Here is a 24543-nt window from a genome sequence, read left to right as displayed (position 1 = left end):
TCTTCGCATCAGATGACAGAGTCGTTCATGTCTCCTTCTGCAACAGGCCTCCCAGCTGTCCACGAGTCAAAGAGGGAATCACGAGGACGATCGAGGGAGGAATGCTTTTCACAAGTTCGAAGAACGTGTGGAAAACGTTCCTCGATGCCGACCTGTTCCGCCACACGGTTTCTGCGAGGTGGGTCTCAAAGTTGGTCATGCTGGTACCATTTATCCTCTTGAAATGGACCTTTGCATGCTTCCACGCCCCCTCTAGATCCTGTTCGTATGCACCTTGATCACTTCGCCGCTTAGTATTATTGCTGGTTGGGTGTCCAATACATTGACACCTTAATGTTTTTCTATGGAAATATCTCACGATTTGCCTGAAATTGTACTCACGTGTAAAGAAAATACTCTTAATTCACAAGCGCGTATTAACAATACGATTTGCGGTACACGCTCCAAGACAGAACTGCTTCGAACGCGTGGGCCTGGGTGTTATTTTGACGCACTCATTGCCCCGTAATTTTGAAACCGACACGGTCCCTCTATTGAAAATAAGTGTGAAATGCACGAAAAGCCTTTCCAATATGCATTCATATTCAACGGTAAGATTATTTTGCTGTTGATCTTGTTTATTGTCGGATTTTTCAGTAATATTTGGACATCTTCAAAAGCCAGAATCGGAGTTCTCGGCCCCTATTGAAAATGCATCTCCTACCAACTAAGCTTTCCTCCAACTCGATCTCTCCACGGAATTTCTCAATCTCTGTGTAATACAGATCGTGGACAAACGGTTTACAGAGGTCTCTCATGTTGTTCGCCCAATTTATAGATGACACCGAATATCCCGTTCCAGACATGTTTCAGACTTGCCTCAGGTTGGGATGAAAATAGCGACAACCCGGTGAACAGGAGGATGTCTCGAACGTCGAAGTGAGTATGAGCATGGACCTAACAGAAAGGTCCATGGTTCGAAGAATGAGTTCTTCGTAACGCAGTATCAAACATGGTCCCTCGGCCTCTCCTACCTTTCTAGGTAGGTGTCCAACACTGGAAACCGACACCCCTCTATTGCGCGTACGCGAAGAACGAAAATGCATGTATGAGACAACGCCAGTGCAGTCGTTAATTGATCTATTCTTCACTGGGGATATGGAAATATCCCAAATATTAGGTTCCCCCCGCAGAAAAACCCCCAATAATAAACCATAACAACAGCCGACGTGGTGTCATTGTTTTGCTGCAAAACAATGATACCATGTCATATTATGAATGCACGATGCAAAAGCAGTACGTGCACTTCACACGTATTGGCAATTTAGAGGGTAGGGGTGTCGGCTTCAAAGTACGGCGTAATCGAGTGCAGGAAAATGACACCCCACTCGTTCTAGCGCGCGTATCTCTAATCGCATTTTCAACACGCGTTCGTGAATTCGAAATATTTTCTCCACGTGATTAAAAGTTCAGGCAAATTGTGTGATTTTTTTTTTAAATAGAAAAACTTAAGGGTGTCGATGTATAAGACACCCAACCCTACATTTTTGCCCAAAAACTTCTCAGATCAATATTGACCGCACTACAAGGCCTTATATCCCTTAGCCACTCCCATATCTGTCCCTCTTCTAACAAGCCAAATAGGCCTAATCCAAAGAAATTCCATGGATTTGAAAAATCCGAAAATGTGGTGGTATAGGCATATAGAAGGATCACCCAACCGCGTACTGAAACCGTTGTTAGGGAGTGAGTCAACTCAGTTGAAAGAATAAACGAATGTAAAATGCAATACAATTTTCGAATAACTATACAAAATAAATCACTACCAACCGTTCGATATTTGCGTCATTAAGGGGCAAGACGGATCTCATCACGAACGCATGGTCTTCATCTCATGAACGCATCGTTTCGATAGCGCATCTTCATGTCTTCCAAACGCACTGGGTCTTGCTTTCTCAGTGCAGCTTGGTGAACAAAACTAGGTATCGCGCATTCATCGGTGTCCTTGATAGCTTAACCAGTCTCTCTTTTATTATCATGCTCATACTTTATGTCCCCCTCCCCTCCCACGTATATTAGTGCAGTAATCAGCACGTATTCATAAGCCCCGTTTCCTCTTCTTTTCTATTCAAGCCGCACTATAAACCATCTGCCTATACGAATTCAGCTTGATAAATATCATCGTCTCTCTCATTTACTTTATGTCCCTCCTCCATACTGTATAATAATGCGGTAATCATCATCATCATCGTCATCATCTTCTTCTTCTGGTTAAAAGCATGCCTTTGCAATAAGCTCTTGCAGACTGTAATAAGCACGTATAATTCATAAACCCCGTTTCCCCCTGTTTTTTTCCAATTCAAGCCGCACTAACCATCTTCCTAAAGAAGAGGTTAATTAACCTTGACAGATATCTTTGTCTCGTCTCTCTTAGTCTTACTTTATATCTTCACCTCCTCGGCCTCCCAGATCAAAGACGATTTGTAGGGCACGTACCGCGCACTTAATCTTTAATATTGGAAGCTAAAAAAAGACCTTTGTCTGCACGTATCCTTGATAATAGCCTCATCTCTTTTATGGTCATACTTTATGCTTGCCCCCCCCCCCCCCCCAAAAAAAAAAAAAAAAAAAAAAAAAAGATCAGGAGACTTTTCCTTGGTGTTACATGCCGGAACTATTTTCCCACAACCACATCAGCAAGGACATTTTTTGTATTTCATGTTTATTTTTTATTATCATTATTTTCTTTGTCGTTCGGGGGAACATAAAGTATGAGAACGCCGGATTGATATCTATTCAGAAGTACATGCAAAGCGAAAGATAGAGTGCATATGTCAGTTTTGTAATGGCTACAAAATGTATTTACATACAGTAATCATCAGTAGGGCACCTACATTATTCTCCTCTTACATGTCCGTCAGTGTTGTTTATTCTAATTACTTGGCGTATACAGTTCGACCTCGATTATCCGGCCATGTCGGGACCGGCACTCATCCAAATAAGCGAATTGGCCGGATATGGGAGACACAATATAGCTGCCGTCCAAGCTACCGTCCCAGTGCACTGGCAGCTAGGCAGGTAGCGTACCCCGCAACGGTGGTGTAATCTATGCCAGCCTGCGCAAAATTGTAGTCCCTTCTTCACAAAAATAAAGTATATCTTTATGTGAAATTCATACATGTTTTACCTCATTTCTGTCGGGAATATTGTAGGTAAATCGTCTGAGTTTTTTTAGAAATTTTAATTGAGTTTAAAGTCACTGTTTTTTTCTCAATTTTTGGATGAAAAAAAAAAGGTCCTTCACTGCGTGAACGCGTCCGGATAATAGAGATTTCCGGATAAAAGGACGCCGGATAATCGAGGTCGAACTGTATTGATTGATTTTGCAGCGTTGATTCTAGTCTGGTAGATTTTACTCACTCTGAGTTTGAAATTATTGTGATGAGCTTTGTGGGTTTGTTCAGTGCAGCCTACAGCGACGTGTATGAAAGTTTCGTGATTGAGATTAGATAGTAGAACTCTCTCTCTCTCTCTCTCTCTCTCTCTATATATATATATATATATATATATATATAGGCCTATAGGTTCTAATGTAGACCCAAACTTTAGTCTCAACTCCTGTGAAAGTTCGGATGACAAAAATCATTTCTACCATAATCTTTTTTTTTTTTAGATGTTAGATTGTATTTTAGTGTTGAATGAAATGATTGATTTATAAAGGTAATACTTCGAAATATTGGAATTATACGACATTGCGATATACATCATATGCCATTTAGACGATACTATTGTTCTGTTGGTAGATCCTGATGAAGACTTGATGACAGGCCGAAGGTTCGATTAAAAGGGAGAACAAGATCGAGAACAACATCCGCCTCAAGTCTGATTTCTTTCACTACATATATATATATATATATATATATATATATATATATATATATACATATATATATATACATATATATATATATATATATATATATATATATCAATTAATCTACTTTGCCTTTTTGCCCTTGGTATAGAAAAATTTGTAACTAATTTGTTACTATAATATGTACTTCAAATTTGATGTGAAAGCTTAGCATTTTTGTTTGATTCGTCACGGTTGACTGCTCACATGAAAATGACCCCGTTGCGCGATGGGATAAAGACCAAGCTCGACAGAGTTATTCCAAAATACCCCCCCCCCCCCCCCACAAGTCATGCGGTCATTCGACAATTAGATAGCGATTTATTAAGCTGATTAGGGATGCAGCCTTGAATTAAAAATAAATAAATTTAAGACACGAACATCATTAGCGGGAACATTTCATTGAATTTATTTACTCTTAAAACAGTACAGCAACCAGTACATTGAATTCAAAATGACGCATAAGCTTGTGCTCCTTCAAATGGAAAGAAAAAACAACAACAACAAAGAATACCCTGGAGAGCCACTGTGAAACAAAAGATGTCGCGCGTTCTGCACTTAATCAAGTAATGTGAACTTACTTACGTCGATCAGCATCATTCTGTCTATGGTATTGAACATTCAACGGTTGACGCAAGTAATGCTCGTATTCTTCCAATATTTTCTGCCATCACTTAAAATTCCCAGCACCCTGCTATGACTCACTGTCATATTTCCTGGAGATCGGCCATACCTTCTTCAACAAAACTCGTAGTTGACCAAATTAAAATGCACCGTCTACGTAGAAGAAATACCTATAAGATGATAAAGAGTCCAAAAGAGTCGCACATGGGACTTTCATCTACCATTGATTATAATAACCTTTTGACGACACAATTGCAATGCATGTCGATGTCAACCGTAGAAACAATGATGCTATCGATACGAAGGATTAGAGGCTGCGATTGTAAGTAAGCAAATTCACAACGATAAATTTGTCAATGCAATCTTGGGCAGGCAAGCGCGCGTCTTTACCAACCAATAACTTATTAAGCAAGTTGTTTTATAAATCTGTTGGTCTGTGTTGTATATGTCTTTTTTTTTGTATACATGAATACATGATTTTGCGTTTATTTTGGAACTGAAATGCAGAAATCAAACCATATCAAAGCAAATCAAATCAATATTTAAGACAATTGAATAACATTTCCCTCAGTCTACAGGTTACGACATCATACCGTATTAATGCCGATACACACGTAGAAAAAAGTACTGTACTGGTTAATTGACAAGACATAATTATACTACATGAAAACTAGAGTAACTGCATTATCACCCTTGAGCATCGTAAGAAGCTTTAGATCTGCGATGCGAACGCTAAGACGCCGCTATTGGGCAAAAAATGGTGTTCTGCACATGCGCGAAACAGCTGTTTCCATTGTCCAACCTGGAAGGAGCGTCGTGAACAACAGCGTCGCAGATCAAACGCTCGCTGATGTTGCTGCTGTGAACACAGCTGTCTTTGAATGCGTACGCAATAGTAGGCAATTAAATGCATTAAAAAAAAATCACACACGTTGTCATCATTTTTGTTAAATTAGCCACAAACAAAATGAGACATAAGATTGAACATTTTGATTTATGATAATATGAGATGACAGATGAGGGGAACCATATTATCTGGTCATTAATAAATGATAAGTCTTGAAACAAGACCACGAGGTTGATAATTCATCATTAGTTCCATACAAACTAGACCTTGTACGTATTACTGACAGGCAGAGCCACAAAGAAGTACTAGAAGCTTCGAGGCACTAAAAAAGACGATCACACATCCGAAAGCAGACTGGTCACATGTACATTCACGTGTTGTTATGTACTTATTGAAAATCAAGTAATGTACTCACAGCACAATCAGCTTCAACAGTAAGACGTTTACATTTCTTTTTATGTCTCAAAGATCTCGGAGGAAATTAAATAACAGGGGTATATCTTGCCAACCAATAAAGGAAAATTCAGCGCACGACATGCACACTTCCCTGTTAGAAATTCTCACACGCACTCAACGCACACGCACTCAACGCACACGCACTCACGCACAAGCACCCCGTACATATGAATATACAAACATACACACACGTATGCACAAATACATAAAATGTAGTGACCTATACATTGGCACAATTGCTTGAAGAGTAAGAATAAGTATATTGATATAGGAAAGTAAAAACTTCTCACGTTTTTGGGACAAACAAAGAATCATTGGTATAGTGACGTCTATGACCACAAATATTATAATACCGACAGCACAGAGTATTCTAGTACATGTACTGTTTTTGTTACACAAAATCAATGAGTTTCAAATCAATTTCTGAAATAAATCCGAACACAATTACTTTTGTATCTAACATGGAACATCAAAACCGATAGGTTACTATGGCGAGGTATCATTGGCACAGTATACCATAGCATACAATCATGACTTGTATTCCTCTATATATTGTGACTCCAAACATGGTGAGCACGGAAATCTCGGAAGCACTTGTCAATATCCATGGTGACGTGATTATTTCAGTGTTATGAACATCAAATCAGACGCCAAATACTCGTGATTTTGTTTCATAGTTCTTGGGTGATTGGAGGAAGGAAAACCTCGAAAGAACGAAAAGTTAACGTAAAAATGTCTTCAGTCAGAATGTCAGTGGCGCTAAAATATCGAATCCATTCAAATCAATTTGCTAAGGCAAGATGACACAACCACACACGTGCCCGAAACAGAAAATATCTTTGAATTACAAAAAAAAAAAAGGTAATGGAAGTCCATGCATTCCATAGATTAAATCCAACTAAATCGATTAAATCATGACATAAAGAGAAAATCACAACTTGTCGCACTTCAACTAATAATCACTTTGTTATCATGAAAAGGGGGAGCATTTTCAGATACCTTTGAAAAGGCCAACCATGAATGTTTTGTCAGAAAAAAAAAAATCGTAAAAAATTCACAGAACAAAAAATTTAATAAAAAGCACGCGATCAAGATTCCTCAACCAACAGCAACTTCACAGTGGCCCTAAAGAAAAGCATTTTGAATGTAATGGCATCTAAAAATGAATACGTAAAAACCTGCAATTCAGCCTAGTTTCAGTAGATCACATTTCCTAAATAAATACTGTGGCCATCGAATAAACACTGATATTAATCTAACAATCATTCAATTGTGACTCCTTCTCTACTGGATTCCTACGAGATCACTGAATGAGCACCATAGATATGATCGCATCTAACCGGAGTCCATGGTACACCTTCGAAAAAATGAAATTAACCACGCTTTTTTCCCTCTTTTCAAAAGGCTAATGCTACAGGCCAGGAAATACACCCTGTGCGTGTTTGAATCAAATTTAATGATTTAGCAGCATCACAGCAAAATTCAACTGTGTTCATAACAAGGTTAACTATTATTATGACCTTGTATCGTTTTCTTTATTGTTCCCCCTACCAACTTGCAGCATGGCTTTGATGTAAGGCTATTATGTGTGCACGCATTCAATAGGGAGTACTCACAGGCGGAATACCAACCTAGCCCGTGGATCCTGGTCCGTCAGACAATTTTATCATGAACTGCAATAACTGCACTTCCATGGTAAAAGCTGAGCAACAACGAATCAGCTCTGAGAATTTCAAGTCTTCATTGAGGTAATTTCATTAATCATCTATTAAACAAATGCTGAAGCTAAGAGCTAAGTTGAATATAATTCACGACAATAGGAGACAAATGTATATTATCATTATGGCAACCACAGAAGAAGTCTTTGGTCATCAAAAATGCACCCCGCGAGATGTTTCTGTTCTACCATATGCAAGGGCGGATCCAGGAATTCCGTAAAGAGGGTTCGCCACTACAAAATTGAAGGGGGTGCATGCACCCCATTTCTTCTTTTTATTTCTTTTGTTTTAACAACAAAAAAAGGCCTGGTGCGCCCCCTGGATCCACCACTGATATGAAACAAGTCTGATTACAGACATTGTGAGCTCACAGCTACAAGCATGAAAAGAACGAACTTACTTTGTATTCAAAATACCTCTACGGATTCACATGAACGTAAAGAGTGCAATGGTATACATCACAAGTCATTCATCACATCATAAAAACAACAGTCTGTATCTTCTTTATACAGAAAGCTAAACGCTAAGTCAAAGATTATTCACGACAATAGGAATTTCACTATGCGATGAGAAAAATCTGACAAGAGTCATGACCTACTATTTTGTTCAAACTCTCTTTCTGAATAACCAGTTGAAGATGTAGAAAGGCACAGCCTTTTTATGTGCACATGTATAGGTCATGATGCAGATTCTGCATCAGAAAACTACAGGCCTGCAAGAATCAAAAAAAAAAAAAGAAATCACCTGGCGTGTACGAGTGAAAGTACTGAGAAATCATTACTACAGTGCACATCAATTTTCTGTCCAATAAAGCACATTGGTCCCATAAGACTGACTTTAAAAAGTACAATGCCACATGGAATAATGGGAAAGACAGACAGGTGCATAATATACAAATCATACCATTTTCCATGTCACTAAAAATCTCATTATTCTAAGAGGGGACAGCCACCTTGATTTTGTAGTTTTTTTTCTTTTCTGGCTGTGTTGGATTTATCTTCTGTAAGACCATGGCTAGATGATTTAAAGACATTGCGTAAGAAAGTGTATGAAATATGCAGCCAAAATAGAGATTACTAAATTCTTGACACAAGAGACGCTATGATGGAGCAGACGGTCACAATAATTGCAGTCGTTGTCATGGAGATGGATGGGGCGCCCCCAATGTACTCCCACCTGTATTTCTGGAAGCGTGTTCTCCGCTCCAGCCACCGCCGCGCTGTGCCGGAGAGGCGATTGCCCAACTCGTTATTAATCTTCTTGTTGTACTCGTTGTACCACGTCAACTGGAGGGAGGAGAGACAGAAGGAAAGAAGACTAATGCACAAGAATTCAGTGACGGAGGTTGAGAGAAACTGTTGCTTGAAGCAATCGAGAACCCCCCCCCCCCCCCCCCGACAAAGAGTCTTTAATTTTCACCCTTGATGGGTAGAATTAAACATCAGGAAATGACAGATTACTGTCAGATTACATCATTGTAGGATAGAGACTACAAATTGACTAATCGATCGACTGATTGATTCATTCATTATTGACTGATATATCATTGGTTCCATCTAGTTCCATTTTTCCATTTTACGGGTCATGCAGTTCATGTGCTTATGAACAGCAAATATGCCACAAGCAAGCACTCATGCATTTTTAAAGAAAATGATCTTGCTTATGAGTGTATGATAAAAGCACGACGTTTTCCTCCTTACCTGTTTTCGAGTAAAGTACTCGAACTTGATCAGCCTTGGCTCAAAGGGGACCAGGGAGACGGTCTCGAACTTGAGATACTGCACGTCATCATCCTCGTCTTCATTCAGCTCTTCGTACTGAAGAGAATACAGAAATGGCAAGACCCTTAACATGATTATCCAACTCTTTCAAGGGTGATGTAATTTTACACGTTGGTATCAAAGGTTGGAGCAAAGCATCTCTATGATTTGCGTACACACACACACACACACACACACGCACACACACGCACACACACACAAAACAACAACAACAACAACTCTTGGTTCCATTACAGTGAATACAGAGAGAGAGAGAAAAAAAAAAAAAACATCCACGCAGCTAATCACCTCTCCATCTTCGCCTAGAAATACTTAGTAACTTTATAGGGTCGAAGTCAAACCCGAGGCAGAATTCCTGGGGCTTAAGTGGATATAATGATCTTTCAAAAAGGCGAGTCATAAGTGCAAGCTCATCGCAAATTAGAGTCAGAACTTTTCATCTTAAGTCGACGCGGTAAATAACATTAACGACTGGAAGGAAGACACGGTTAATTTGGAATTTAGAAGGGTTTCCATCCGATCCTCTTGGCAAGACTACGAAGACAGGATATAAGGTGGAACAATGTCGTTCTCGTATACCACATGTCATTAAGCCGTTGAAGACTAGCCCTGAGTAATACTCGGGAAGGTGTCTATAATATGGGAAATGCATATTCATCCGTAGCAAAAATCAGCTCGTCCTCAACAGGTTAAGGAATAAGATTATTGGAAATTCTTACTAAGTGACTGACAAAGAAGGCGACCCCTTGCAAAAATGTTATGCTGCAACATAGAGGTGTATATTCTTGGTATATTAACTTCTTTGTGGAGCTATAGAAAACCTGAAGTTCTATAGAAAACTTAGTGTTACAACGTGGTTTATTTGTATGTAAAACAACTTATATTTTTCTGTATGAAATAAAAAGAGATCAGTAGATTTTCGCCAATTTTGTCAATTTCTAGAGCAAGCGAAGAAGGTATGCTAGACGAATTATGTATGAAAACACTAAAGGTTTTGTATCTAATACGAATTGGAATCGTATTCATATCTATATATTTATAGATTATACATATTTAGACGTTTTGCAGCTGCCTGTAACATTGTATTGTCTTTATGTATCTCATTATGCAACTTCTATTTTGTACCTGAACGTTAAGTGAATAACATTTCATCGTCAAAAAAAAAAATCCTTCTTTGTGGTGTAACAATCACTACAGAGTACACAGAGCATAACACCTACCTGAGGATCAATTCTCACGACCTGTAGCACGTTGGTGACTCGAACGCCGAAGTCGTTCTCTCGATTGCCGTCGGGGTCGCGGTAATAATATCCGGGACCTGAGGGAGAGGGGAGCAGGATATAACAAAAAATTATTACGTAATAATGCATGCGTCTCGATAGCAAAATGAGTGAAGTTCAAAATGAGGTTCCACGGAATATAGAAATCAATAGGTATCGTAAAAGGGAATTAACACACGGAAAGAAATTAAAAACTCTCCAAAACTTTCTTATTTCATGCTTGGTTTCGATAAAACATCTAACATTTTGTACCGTTGATCTGATTATTTCTATCAACTACATTGTAATCAATAGTGCATTGGCATTAAACTCTAACTGCCAAAACCCATGACGCTGGTTAGGCTAGGTCACACATGAAGGCTTTTTCATTGTTTTCATCCTTTTTGAAACTTCCTTTCTTTAAACCAGTACTCTTGACTTTCCTCCGTAAGACAGAATAGATGGGAGTGGCACGTACCGACAGACACAAACATGCTCCGGTTGAATGGTTGCTCGTCCAGTGTGTACCCCATATCGATAAAGACCGGACCTGCGGGAAAAAGACAAACGTGGTTTAGAGAACTTATTTATACTTAAGTTTACGAGGAGGGTTTACACGTTATACCTGTGTACATCACTCTGACAAAATTAAATGATTCTGAGTATATATCACTTCTGGAAAGATTAATTCATTTTAAAGGGAAGACGTGCAGTACATGCAACTGTTATAAAAGAAAATTTCTGATGAATTTACAGAAATAATAATGAGGCGTCCAACATTGTCAAATGATAGCGTCATGCCAAGGGTGCCACAAGGGCGTGGGGGGGGGGGGGGGGGATTGAACCCAGGTCCATCCCGTTGACAGCGTAGTATTTAGTCCCCTAGACCCCAGCATCTTCATTGGAACATGTAAGAAAAGAGCATTCTACTTCAATGATTTAACGTATGTTATCAAATTCTAAATGATTTGTTTTATATAACAATGAAACAAAGACCATTCCTGAATGCTAGACAAGTTTGTCAAGCAGTACTAAAAGTTTTGAAATTAAACGGGAGCAGAATGATGCCTGGGACAGATCCATTCTAGGACCTGAAGAAAAATAAACGTCCATAAATTGCAAAACTAAACAGGGCTATTCATATGAGTGCAAAATGGCAGAAGGTCGTTACTTGCCCAAAAATGCGAACGAGCAGTAACTAATATGCATTTACTCTTAAGTAAGGTATTACCTTCGTGAACGTTGAGGTACTGCCCGACGCCGTACCCAGTCGGGTGGAAATAGTCGAGGCCAACCTGCCAGAGATACTGGCGCGCCACAGCGTCCAAATCCCGACCTAGTAAGTCATGGTAGAACGGTAGAAACAGAAGGACGATAATGCTAGTTTTCAGAGAAAAACCTTGTTAATTAGTTTTATCTTCTGCTATCCTTCGTGTGGTGAATTACCTCAAGAATACACTTGTATCGGTATATAAAAGTGGTTTAGGCACAGAGATACATAATACGACATGCACAGTACGAAAAGTAATCAGGCGAAACAGGACACATGGCTTTCGATATCAGTCATTATTGCTAACTTATTATTTACGAGATGTGAAACAGGCGATTTACATTTTACACGATAGTATTTTTGTCTGCATGTGAAATCACGTCCAAATTTGGCGAAAACATCAAACAAGAGGGCATCAATCATTACCCTCATTTGAGTTGCAAAAGGCAGTAAGTCTTGTACTGACATAACAGCGGCATTTCGGTACTAAAATGGCCGAGTGTATAATTCAACTTCAGAAACTTCGTGATTGTGGATGTGTTGACGCATTATTTATTTATTGCATGGGATATTCCTCAAGTCATATCTCCTTTTCATGTTGACAAATGTGCTGTACAAGAAGTCAGTCTTCACAAATACTTTGACTACATGTACAAGTAAGAACGATAACAGTCAATAAAATATTGAAAGAAAACGATAAAGAGGACAAATATGTCATTGTAAATTGACTTGGCCATTACCGTAGACATTTGACTGGAAAGTAGTGTTGGACAGATCAATCAGCCCCATCACAACTCGAGTGTAGACTTCCTGTGGGGGCACAGAAGAGAGAAAGAGATGGGGAGGGGGGGAAGACAAAAAGAAGCATGAGGGCAGGGCAATGATTGGGTAAAAGAAGGTGGAAACAAGACGGAGAGGGAAATATGAGGATCGACATAAATATATTATGATCTAGAAGGACAACATTACAAAATTACGTAATCGAGCTCAAATTCAATCGCCTTTACGATATCATGTGTGTATTAGTGTTTTTATTTAGTAAATCATCATTTTTCATTTCCTGTAATTTTGACTGCCTGATTATCGGCACAGCGTTAATCATCTTCTTGGCAGCATTACCATCAAAGGCTCAAAGCAAGACATCTCATATCTCAAATTATTCCAAAATATTACCATAGATCTAGGTGATATGAGCTGATTGGAATCAAATAATTTGCTTCATATAGATACGCTATGACTTTATTGCAGTGAATGTAACAATCATTGTTCACCCCCTCCCAACCACACGCTCCACAAACACGACGGCAGCATTAACACTCAATCTTTCTTTAAACTCAATCGCTGAAATGTCAGACAAGCTGCAGTCAAGACATTTCAAAAGAAAACAAGCAATATGCAATTCAATGCACTCCCTCTGCTTTTTATTACTCATGGCAATAACACTATTGTTTGCGTGGTGTCATCCCGGGTGTCATCTTTTATCATGATTGCGATCGATATACGACTTTCCCTAATATCTCGATTTCTTACCTTTTGGAAATCTGTGGGAATGGAGGGATCGTAGGCTCGGTCGTAGTTATATCGATTTTCGTTCTCATTATCGCGATACTTTTCGATGGCGAAGTAGAACGTTCTGGAAAGTGTTGTTGTTCCTTCCCTGAAAAAGAAGGGTCAAAAACGAGTTTCAAGTAATCACGTTGTATGCTTTGGCGGCGTGTTTGAATTATTAGCTCACTCTATATGCAGCATTCCATTAATTCGTGAGAGTTTCTTCACATGCAGCCGAAACATGTGGGTTGGAAGCATCAATTTCCTCAATGAAGAAATTTGAAAATAGAAAGAACTAATCTCTCATAAAGATGAATGTGAGTGTAACGCTTTCGTATCCTCCACGAGATACATTACCACTATACTCGATCCTTTGACCTCTGCTTGTTAATCATATACCACTACATCAGCGACCCCTTTTACTCTTGTTACCACTTATCCCCACCACTATTTCTTCTACTTAACTACTTTCATAACTTCCCACTACCCATCATAAAATGCCACAAATTGATTATCATAAATGAAAGAATGTATCACATACCTGTACTGCCCTCCGATGTCGTAAAGAAACATCTTGCCGGTGGGCACGGCTACGCGTGCTTCCTCTATGGGACTGAGAGAAGGAAATGCGGTGAAATAAGAAATAGAACAGTTTTTCACCTAGCATTTACCTTCCCTTAATGCATCACAGTCAGTACATCATATTCTATACAAAGGATAATTGTAGTCGAAGATTATGCATCAAGAAATGAGGGGTTATCAAGCAGATACTTAAATGAAATGGATAATTCGAGGGCATATATATAAACAAATTGCAATCTATAGGCTAAGATTGCGATCTAAAAAAATAAACATATTGCTGTTTGGATCTCTAGTAGCAGGTGCTTTCTACATCCTTTATTTGAGTACAATGACACGCATCAAAGTAGTATTATCAAAGATCATATATGCAGATTATCAGTCTACATAATGGACACACATCCTGCCTGACACCATCCGATGTAGACTACTTGTTATAAGGACAAGAGAGGACCTGTTGCCAATGACACGAAACTTACTGGTAGTAGTAGTCGGCACTGTTTGGTCCAACGGCCGAAATAGTCTCGTAGCTGGGATATTGGTAGGTCGTGTGTCCTCTACATGATGGAGCGAAAAGACATGGGAGACAATTAAGATGGCAATACGAGGTTAAAATCAGCTATAATCAGTGGTGATGGAGCTGACGGCTGGTATTGCGATTAACACAGAGCCAATTAAAGTCTTCTGTATCCCCCTTTCTCCCCTACTCCTCGACAGAAAGATCCCATAAGAAAGTAATTCCTCTATGAAGATTCTTGTTTGCGGCTCATCGCATGACAATTACATTTTGACAGGATATTTGGGGTTCTGTTGCCTGAATTTACTCGTCATTTGTGTTTACTATATATCAAAACCACTGACATTTCGCGTTGTTTTGGTCATTTCAGTTTTTGCTGTAACAACAAAACATATAGACCAGTGGATCTTTTGAAATACTACACTTGAGATTAATTGACAACCCCCCCCCCCCCCCAAAAAAAAAAAAAAAAAAATCACAGAAACCACAATGGTTGAGCGGGAACGAACATCATTTCGAACGCGTCCCTCCACTCACCCCTACCCCTCCTTATTCATCCCATCAAGGACCATACAAATGGTATTTCCTAGATGTATCACAGCAATTTCACGACAAATGATAATAACAAAAACAGCTATATTCATGTGGTCCTGCTACCCTATCCTTTGTCTCTCTTTTTTTTTGCATCACGTGATTTTGCTTTTGATGTCATCCCTAGCGAATAATAGTAATAATAATAATAATAATAATAATAAGAAGAAGAAGAAGAAGAAGAAGAAGAAGAAGAAGAAGAAGAGAAAAGAAGAAGAAGAAATGAATAATCAAGAGAGTACTGATCAGATGATGAGGGTCTTACTCTCGGAATGTTTCCGTCTTCTCGGCTACCATCCACTCGGTCAGTGACCTTTCATCTCCGACCTTGGGATCCTGGGAATGACAAAGAACAATAATACAGATAAATTGTGCGCTATAATGGTAAAATCAAACCCACAGCCCTATAGGTATAGCGATATATGTTCTAACTTTTAGCTTTCATCATTCAGATAGATACAAATGAAATCGTTTGACTTCCGAAACAATCTAAATGACTTGAATCGCAGCTAATAGAAATGAAATGATGAAATCACGAATTCAGCAAGAATCCATTGTAGTAAAACTGCAATTTAGATACACTGTACTGCCTTCTTCAGTCCTTATAAAGAGTAAGTAAGTATAGCAGCATTCGCGTTCGTGTTTGTTTTATCTGCTATAAGCAATGCATTTCTTGGCAGAAAAGAGTTTATAGATGTCCTTACTCTGTTCAGGTACGAACGGGCATAACGTCCGACACGTAATGTCTAGTCTATTATGAGATTCATCCTTATACTCACGATTTGATTTTGAAGAATGTCATCCATCCAGGCGCCAACCTCTATCGCTGTTACAGAATCGGCGATCTGAAGAAGAAATAGCGGGACATTGAGGTTTGTAATAATGCTAGAAACGAAAAATTTTAGTAATAATGATGACGAGTGATGACGACAATACTCGTAATGAAGATGAAGATATTGACAATAGCAACAGTAATAACAATATCATTAACATTGATGAGAGTAGTAACAATAATGATAATAATAATAATGACACTAATGATAATGATAACAATAATAATAACACTACTACGACTACTACTACTACTACTACTACTACTACTAATAATAATAATAATAATAATAATAATGATAATATATTAATAATAAAAGCAATACATTTTCTAAGTAATACAATCACATAGAAAAGTTTGAGAATTGCTAGACTAATTCAGCACACGTCCCTGCATGCCAAATTGTCCCTTTAACAATGATAATAATACAAAACTTTTACAATTCATCTCTTCTTTTGGTTATTTGCAAGATGTATGGTCTGCTTATTTCCAGGTAATTATTAACTTTTCTTTACACCATGTTCTGAATCCAAAACCTTAACACATTCAAAGCGTTCCAGCAGAGATTATTGAGCAGCACAGAAGTGAAATGCAAAACTACAAACTAATAGGGAATATGGATGATATGTTAGCAAATGTCCCTTATCTATATATCATGTTTTTGAGCTTTAAACAGTCACGGTTAAGGCTATCTATCACAGCTACAATTGTATGTGGTCTCGTCTATTAGATATGATTTGAACTGTCTAAACATGAATTACAAGCATACACTTCTTTTAAACCAGACTATCAATCCAGCAAACTCTATATACTTTCACTGTCTAGTGCTTCCAACGTATTGGGAACGCAAAGTGTATCTAGCTTGAAGAGCTTAATTTTCACAGACTTACGAAAGCTTTCTTCATGGCTGCAATCTCTACGTCATTCTTCACTGCTTTCATGAGCAAGATTGGGGAAGGTTCAATCAGGTACCGCCTCTGCAGAAATGAAAATGTAATAATATACTGTAAAAGTGGATATTTTCGCGCCACTAATTTTTCGCGCTTGGCCGGGTCAGTAGAGTTTCGCGTGTTTTTAATTCCGCGTAATCAAGACATCACGCACAGGAACGTATGGCAAGCAAAAATATTCGCGTGCTTTCATTTTCGCGCTAGTTTCTGGTTGCGCGAAATGCGCGAAAATTGCAACACCGCGAAAATTTCCACTTTTACAGACTAATTAATATATGCTCCTATAATTGCAGAAATATATTAGTATTCAGCCGTGTCTTCTTCAGCATTATCTAGATTATAATTGAGTGACACGACATTTGCTCCTGCGACAATTGCTCCGGTCTTTTTTTTTTCTTCAAGGACCAAGAGTCGGGGTTAGGGTTGTGATAGGTTTGTAGGTTTAGTTCATTGTGGGGATTAGGATGAGGGTAAGGATTATGTTTGAGGGTAGAATTTATATATGTTTTGCTTAGCGTGCAGACTTGTCATGGGAGCATTGTCGTAGGAACAAATGTCATGGAACCTATAGTTGTGCTCAATTCGCTCTAATTCTTTATGTCAGAAGCCCAGACGAAAAGGGGGACTTTCATTCCTTCATAGTTGCAAAGAAGAAAAAACAAATGTATCGAAAACAGTCATTAGGAAAGGGCGCCATCGAAAGAGGCGGATGAAGAGAATAATGAGGTAAGACGTGGCTTTTTTTCATCTTTCTCCCACTCTTACCCTGTCGCCGTTGACACGGGTGACGACGGCGTCGTAGACGTAGTAGTTGGTGGAGTTGCTGAACCAGATTTTGGAGCTGGAGTGAAGAGTCTTGAGATCCTGTGGGAAGGAGGAGATGTCCCGGGCCGTCACACAGCTGGTCGGTGACGAGGCTGCAATGGTGGTAGGAGAAAGGGATTATATCGCATTAAACAGAAAGGAAGACTACTACTTTCCTTTTCTATTTTGTCATGGAATGAAAAGGTCTCAAAATGAATGGTATAGTTTCGGTTGAGATGGGGCTTCAGGGTTCCAACTTTATTGTGACATATAGTGAGAAGCCTCGTATGAAATACCTTTAGGAAAGATCTCACAATTTTAAGAGAAATTTAAAGTTTATTTGACGAAATTTAGTTTTGAAATGGCTGGGATATCCAAAAACAAAGAGGTCCCAATAAAAAATGGGACCCATCTTTTTTTTTAATTAGCACAACGTTGTTTACAACAGTCCAAAATAACTGGCATGGAAAAGGTTGAATTTTCGTTCAAACTCCAGCTCTAACAACATTTGCTCCATAAAGTTTCAACCAGTCGGGCAAGTTAGCAAAGAACCCAATGCTGGCGAGAACATAACCTCCTGATCGAAGGTGTACTCAAGAAGAGTTAGGCAGGAAGCCTTGCTATATAGGAGCACTTCAACGCATAAATTGAATGTCAAAACGAAAACCATAAATTGTGACGTCATTTCAAGACTCGATATGAATAAGATTACATACCTCCTTGACACCGCGAACTCTCTAACTCGAGGTGTTCCCTGATGTGTGGATACCGTTCTGCGTCAAGGCGACGGTTGGCCTCGTACAGATACAGACTGCGTGAATGGCAAACATGGAGAAATGTGCATGAAAAAAAAGCAACAACAGTTAATTCGTAGTTATTGAAGTTTATTCTTTGTTATTTTTTTCTAATAAAACACAACACACACACACGAAAAAAAAAATCTCCTTTCTGTGCATGGATTTTTATTTACATTGATTGCATGGCATAATACACAATATTACACAATAGGTTCGCAGGATGTCCGGACCTCTTTCAAATCTTCTGACATTTACTGTATATCGAACTCACTTGATGTAGGTTGTTCCGATGATTGCATACGAGATGAATAATGGGTTGTACGGGATATCTTCGCCACGCAGGTTGAATAGCCCTGGACAGCAACATTGTTGAACACACAAAAACACATTTTTAGGTAAATCGATGGTTCTCTTTCATTTTCATAAATAATGTTTCTCTTACGTATCTCACTATCGGTTTTCGGTTAAAGAAAAGTAAAAAAAAAAAGAAGAAGATATAATTCAAAATGAATAAATCAATAAATTGGTAACAAGGTAAACAGTATAAGACCACGCAGTATCATAAACGCCAACCAACTATACTGTTGTCTCTTTCTTGTGGAACATTCATCTTAGTTTGGCTCGGGGATACAGCTCAATTGGTGGTATAATGATAGATATGGACAATACTAGAAGATAGTCGTTTCATTGAGGCATATGGTGACGTGTAATATTTCCACAGGGCCTACTGTTTTCAAGTTTGATGTTATACAGGTCTGGTTATAATTTCACAGTTGTCAAAACAAAAAATGAGTTCGTGTCGATTTCAGAATAGATGTTGCGATGAATTTTAGGGAAAAAGAACTATGTCAGGATTGAATAATTATGTAAAAAGCAGCAAACATGCTAATCTCAGCCCAGATGTGGACAGGTTTATGCTCGCCGCACTGTGAAGACAAGTGCGATCGACAGTCGTGATTTCTAATACAAAGTAATGGGATAAATACGTTGAACTTACACGCTATCTCGTCGAGCTTGGTGACAACCAACATATCGACGTCTTTCTCAGACATGATTTCTCGCAGAGTTTTGAAGTACAGGATGGGGCTTGTCACGGAAGTCTGTCGTCTCCTGAAAATCTTGTCCTGCCAGTAGTACCCTGAGGTGAAAACAATATTCAGAACTCCAGGTAAACGTGTCGTTGTTTTCTTTTAATTTAATAGTCTAATCGTTTGTTTTCTTCCACAAAAGCTTGACGATTATGACTGAGTGATATAATATGTCATGGTGAAACATCACATCTCCAAAAGTTCCATTAGAATTCTTTTGCTATGCCCAACAAAGAGTGTCAAGAACGATTCGAATGAAAAAAAAGTAACGTCATATATTTAGTTCTCTTTTGTATATCCCAAGGAATAAACATTGTTCACAACAGAAGTCAAATAGGGTTTATTGCACTCTGATTGTTCTCGTGTAATATTAGAATATCCTATACGGTAATACTGTTCGAAAGCCCCCATCATACGCGGTAATGTGCACAACAAAGCACGTCGATGATAATAATAATATTAATGCAAAAATGCATGTCTTTGCATTGCCAGTAATCTTCTAAGCCTGCTGAACACACCACTTAAATTTTCATTCCACTGCGGTTGATTGTTCTCTACAGCCTAGCCCTGTATGATATTATAATTTTGCCGGCAAAGTCAAAAAATCATTTAAAACTTGATTAAAACAATTTCAAACACACACTCAAGTAAACAAATATCATTTTCTACAAACATAATTTCTAGTACTTAAAATTTCTGAAATATAATAATAAGATTGTTGGTCTACTTCTGTAAGAAAAAAATCAAAGAAATCAAAAGATTTAAAGTTTAGAGGAGGATGCCTAGAAAACAAAAGGATGACAACCAACAACGACAACATCCTATGATCCTACACACACCAGCATATAATTCTCTGTCTTGGATGAAGAGTTCGACTCCAGGGTATTGCAGACCGTACGGGTCTCGCGGATTGTTCCCGAAGGTTTCGTCCGTGTTGGAGGGATCGGTCTGCAACCTTCCGGCCAGCTCTATCCGAGTCCTGTCCACCAGGTTGTACTGCAGCTGATCACTGGTCAGCGTTTGGGACTCGGGGTTAGGCACAGGCGTCGCGGAGAGGTCGATGGTTCGGGGTTCTAGAATGTTCGTTTCTTGTAGCTCATACCAGTAGCCTGGAGCGATAAGAGAATGGACTTGCCTTTTAAGACACGAATTTGTTTGCATCTTTAAACATCTGTGCAATTTTCAACCTATTCGAAATATCAGAATTTCATTTCTGTAAAGACGATTGTGATTGAGGAATGCGCTAACATGTGTACAATCAGGTACAAAGTCAATGATAAATTTGTTGATGAGCATGTACATAACTACAAGTGTAAAACGAAGCAGTTGAAGTTCCGATCCATACCAACAGTTGCAAACACGAAAGTGTCTCGCCATTGTTACAACGTTAGAAAGAAGAAATAATTGACAGCCACAGCGGATCTTCTATAAAACCATCTAATCAATCAAACGACTATTTAGAAACATTATTGTGGTAACCATGACATACCGTAAGGCATAAGCAGCGGGTCGAAACCGACACGGGCACCATTCTCGAGTCCGGCTCCCGGAGCTCTCCCGCCAACAGCTCCTGTTGATCGAGGTCGTACTCCCTGAGAAGCCATTGCCATGGCGTCAAGTAGTCATTGTCGTCTGCGTGGAAGACAGTGAATAGAGAGGCCATGAAATTGGTGATAAGTTGGAATATTGGGGTTGATTTAAGGGTCCCAAGCAAGTACAGCTGCATTTTATTAAAGTGGCTGAATATGGGAGAATAATTGGGTGCACGTCATAACTTAAGCTCGACACCCACGAGTCATACTTTCCACGAGTCACAATATCATAGCTCATGAGCTTGACAATGGGTTAAAAACAAGGACCATGAGATCGACACTGGGCATAAAAGACCCAGCACGATCTCGACACAATGATGATAATAACAGAAAACATATTCTAGACGAGCTCGACACTACATCACGGGGGCTTAATGTAATATATGCATTGTCGAGCTCATGGCTCATGAGCCTAATTTTTTTAAAATTTATTTCGAAATAACACGTAACTCAGACCTATGAAATTGAAAATTAATTGTGTGGTACATTGTATATTGATTCCTTCAGCCATCTGACAAGTTTCTCGTGTCGCCTTTCCGTTTCGATCTAACCACTCACTTTCATTGAGTTCGGAAGCAAATATCTCTTTCTGAAAGTGTCGACGACACTGTGTTGTCCTTGTTTCCTTTTTTTCTCATACAGTACCGGGTAGATGTTCAATCTTTGCTCAAATCTTGATTTTTTTCAAACAAAGAGAGATATCATCATTAGCTATGTCATATAAGTGAATAATATATTTAGTTTTCTTCTGTGTTATACCTACCTAAAACCATGACGTCCCAGTTACAGTCGATCTGCTGTTTGGCCAAGAGCTCGAATCTCTTCTCTGTCCAGACGGCAGCTCTTTCCATGGTAACTATGGCAACGCCTGATGAGAATCACAAGATATATAAATTACATAATGATTATCTGCAGTTTGCTCGTGAAATCACAAAATTTGATACGGTGCCACCAGGCGGTCTAGTGAAACAAAGCATGATATATTATTCGCTGGTTGCCATTTCATATTTTGCGGGCCGATGATTATTCCCGATGAATAACTGATGTCCCATTTGTACATCGTCGATATTGCATATCACCTCGGCTTCTCATAACCCAAAACGCAACCACAGGTTGTCACACGTTAACCACGTTAACACGTGCTTTTTATTCATGCGAAATCATCACTATACATTATGATAGAACATTACGAATTAATCACAAAAGTTGCTCCCTGAGAAAATTCAGTGCTTCTTCTGAGGGAGATACTATTGTTTTAAAGTGGCTATAATACTTAACTAAGTGATAGGATTTTGCACTTTAGATAAGAATAATACAAAAAAAAAAACTGAATAACCCGTTATTATGCTTCTTCATCGGACGCCGAAAAAACCCCACACAAAATAGTAAGCAAAGAGGGCGCCCTACACTATACCGTACATTGAAGTTTAATAATAGAGCAATGAAATAAACAGAACTGAATGGGCTTCTTTACAGTCGGACGTCGAATAAAAGAACTGTAGCGACTTACCTCCTGTTCCGTTGAAGCCTGTCATGTACCAGATCCGTTTATCAGGGTCAGCTGGATACTCACTCTGAAATTATGAAATACACGTGTATAAGCACAGAATTCACAGATGCATACTAGGCGGTCCAACGTTACTATACATACATCAAAATCTAATTAACCTTCATCTCCAACATCAACTCACGGCGATAAGTATGATGTTAAAGAATAATGGCAACAACAATAAGGTATTTGTCAAGGGCAGCCTCTTCAGTTTTGTCACTGTAACAACCAGAGGACCCTGTCGTTATACTTATAAAAGCGGCACCCATTAATGTACACTTAGGTAGAGAGGGACATCGTGTGTAAAAACGTCTCGTACAAGGACGTTTGTAAGCACCATATAGGCGGGAATCGAACTCGAGACTTTAATGAAAGTGACGCGTCCTATGTACATAGTACATTGTGCAAAATGTATGCCATGGTGCGCACAATATCAATAAATTCATTCATTACTATTGCTTACGATTGCTGTCAGTTTCTATAACTGTGCCTTCTTCAACGTTACAAATCCTACGCCATGCTTGAACTCGTACATTTTTGTATGTAAACAGTTTTTGGTAAACTACGTGGCAACATCGTTGAAATCGCTTAGATTCATAACAGGATCAAAATCTTCACCGTACAACTGATATCGAAGATTTTTTATTGCATTCATATTTCACTGTCATCGGAAACGCCTATCAAAATGAACAGCAGTTCTAAGCAAAACAAACGTCGTCTTTATCAAAACCGCCACCATCAACAACATCACAATCAGCCTCATCGTCGCCATCGAAACCATCGTCGTCATCATCACCGTCAATGTTACATATACTACTGGTTTCAAAACCAATGACACAATCAACCTCACTTACGTTGCGACGTCGTCGTCACCATGATAGCTTTTCGCATGACATTCATTGTCGCTTTTACTATCACCATCATCAGTCGCTTCGTCCTCTTCATCTTCATCACCATCAAACGGCAACCACCACCATCATCACCATCACCCACCCATCACCACCCCACCACCTTACAGCCACCACTATCACCATTACCACCATCACCATCACCATCGCCATCACCATCACCATCACCATCACCATCCATCACCATCACCATCACCATCACAATCATCATCACCACAATCATTATCACCACCATCACCACCACCATCTCTACAATCACCACAACCTCACAGCCACCACTTTACCGTCACCATTACCGCAGCACCACCACCTCCCCACTACCTCACCATCAACACTATACCACCACCACCACCACCATCAACACTATACCACCACCACCACCACCCTCATCACCATCATCACTTTATAAGGCTACCACCATCTCTTAGATCACCTACTCAACATTCTCGTCGCCATCTTCTAAATAACCATCCCTCTACGATAATTGTACAGCAAGGACAGCACTTTATGCTTCTCCTTTTCAGAGTTTGCCATACAGTCAGCTTACCCCGTGCGAGTCGTAACCTGGGATGATGTAGGCCTGATAGTTGAATCGGCCGTTTCTCATCTGTCTCCTCAGCTCTGTGATCCGCACATCGGAGAGGAAAGTGGTTCCTGGGTAGTCCTGTACGAGGTGGCGGGAGGGTGTGACGGTATAGATTAGTAATAATAATTTTTCAACGATGGAAGTCGACTTTACAGTTGTAGCTATAGTCTCTGTGCATACATGTGAACATTTTTCTTTTCGAAACCTTTCGTAACTTTAAGCCATAATCATGTTGTAAGTGTACTTAGTGTAATCAAGAAGTGATCAAAACGATTTACGGTGTACATGTACAATGTACGTTTCAAATGCAAGTAAGTACCAATCAGATAAGATACAACTCGCATCAATACCAGAA

General features: G+C 39.1%; 1 pseudogene; it reads right to left on the bottom strand.

Moving 5' to 3' along the window:
- Positions 1-25: 25 nt before the first annotated feature.
- Positions 26-24244, bottom strand: LOC139734374 (xaa-Pro aminopeptidase 1-like; annotated as a pseudogene).
- Between the last annotated feature and the right edge of the window lie 299 nt (positions 24245-24543).

The sequence above is a fragment of the Diadema antillarum genome, unplaced genomic scaffold (genome assembly GCF_040938485.1).
Source record: "Diadema antillarum isolate AM-2024a unplaced genomic scaffold, OU_Dant_1.0 seq00000523_RagTag, whole genome shotgun sequence".
NCBI classification, from domain to species: domain Eukaryota; kingdom Metazoa; phylum Echinodermata; class Echinoidea; order Diadematoida; family Diadematidae; genus Diadema; species Diadema antillarum.
Note: the sequence above shows the minus strand (reverse complement) of the source record. Positions and strands in the feature narration are given on the sequence as shown.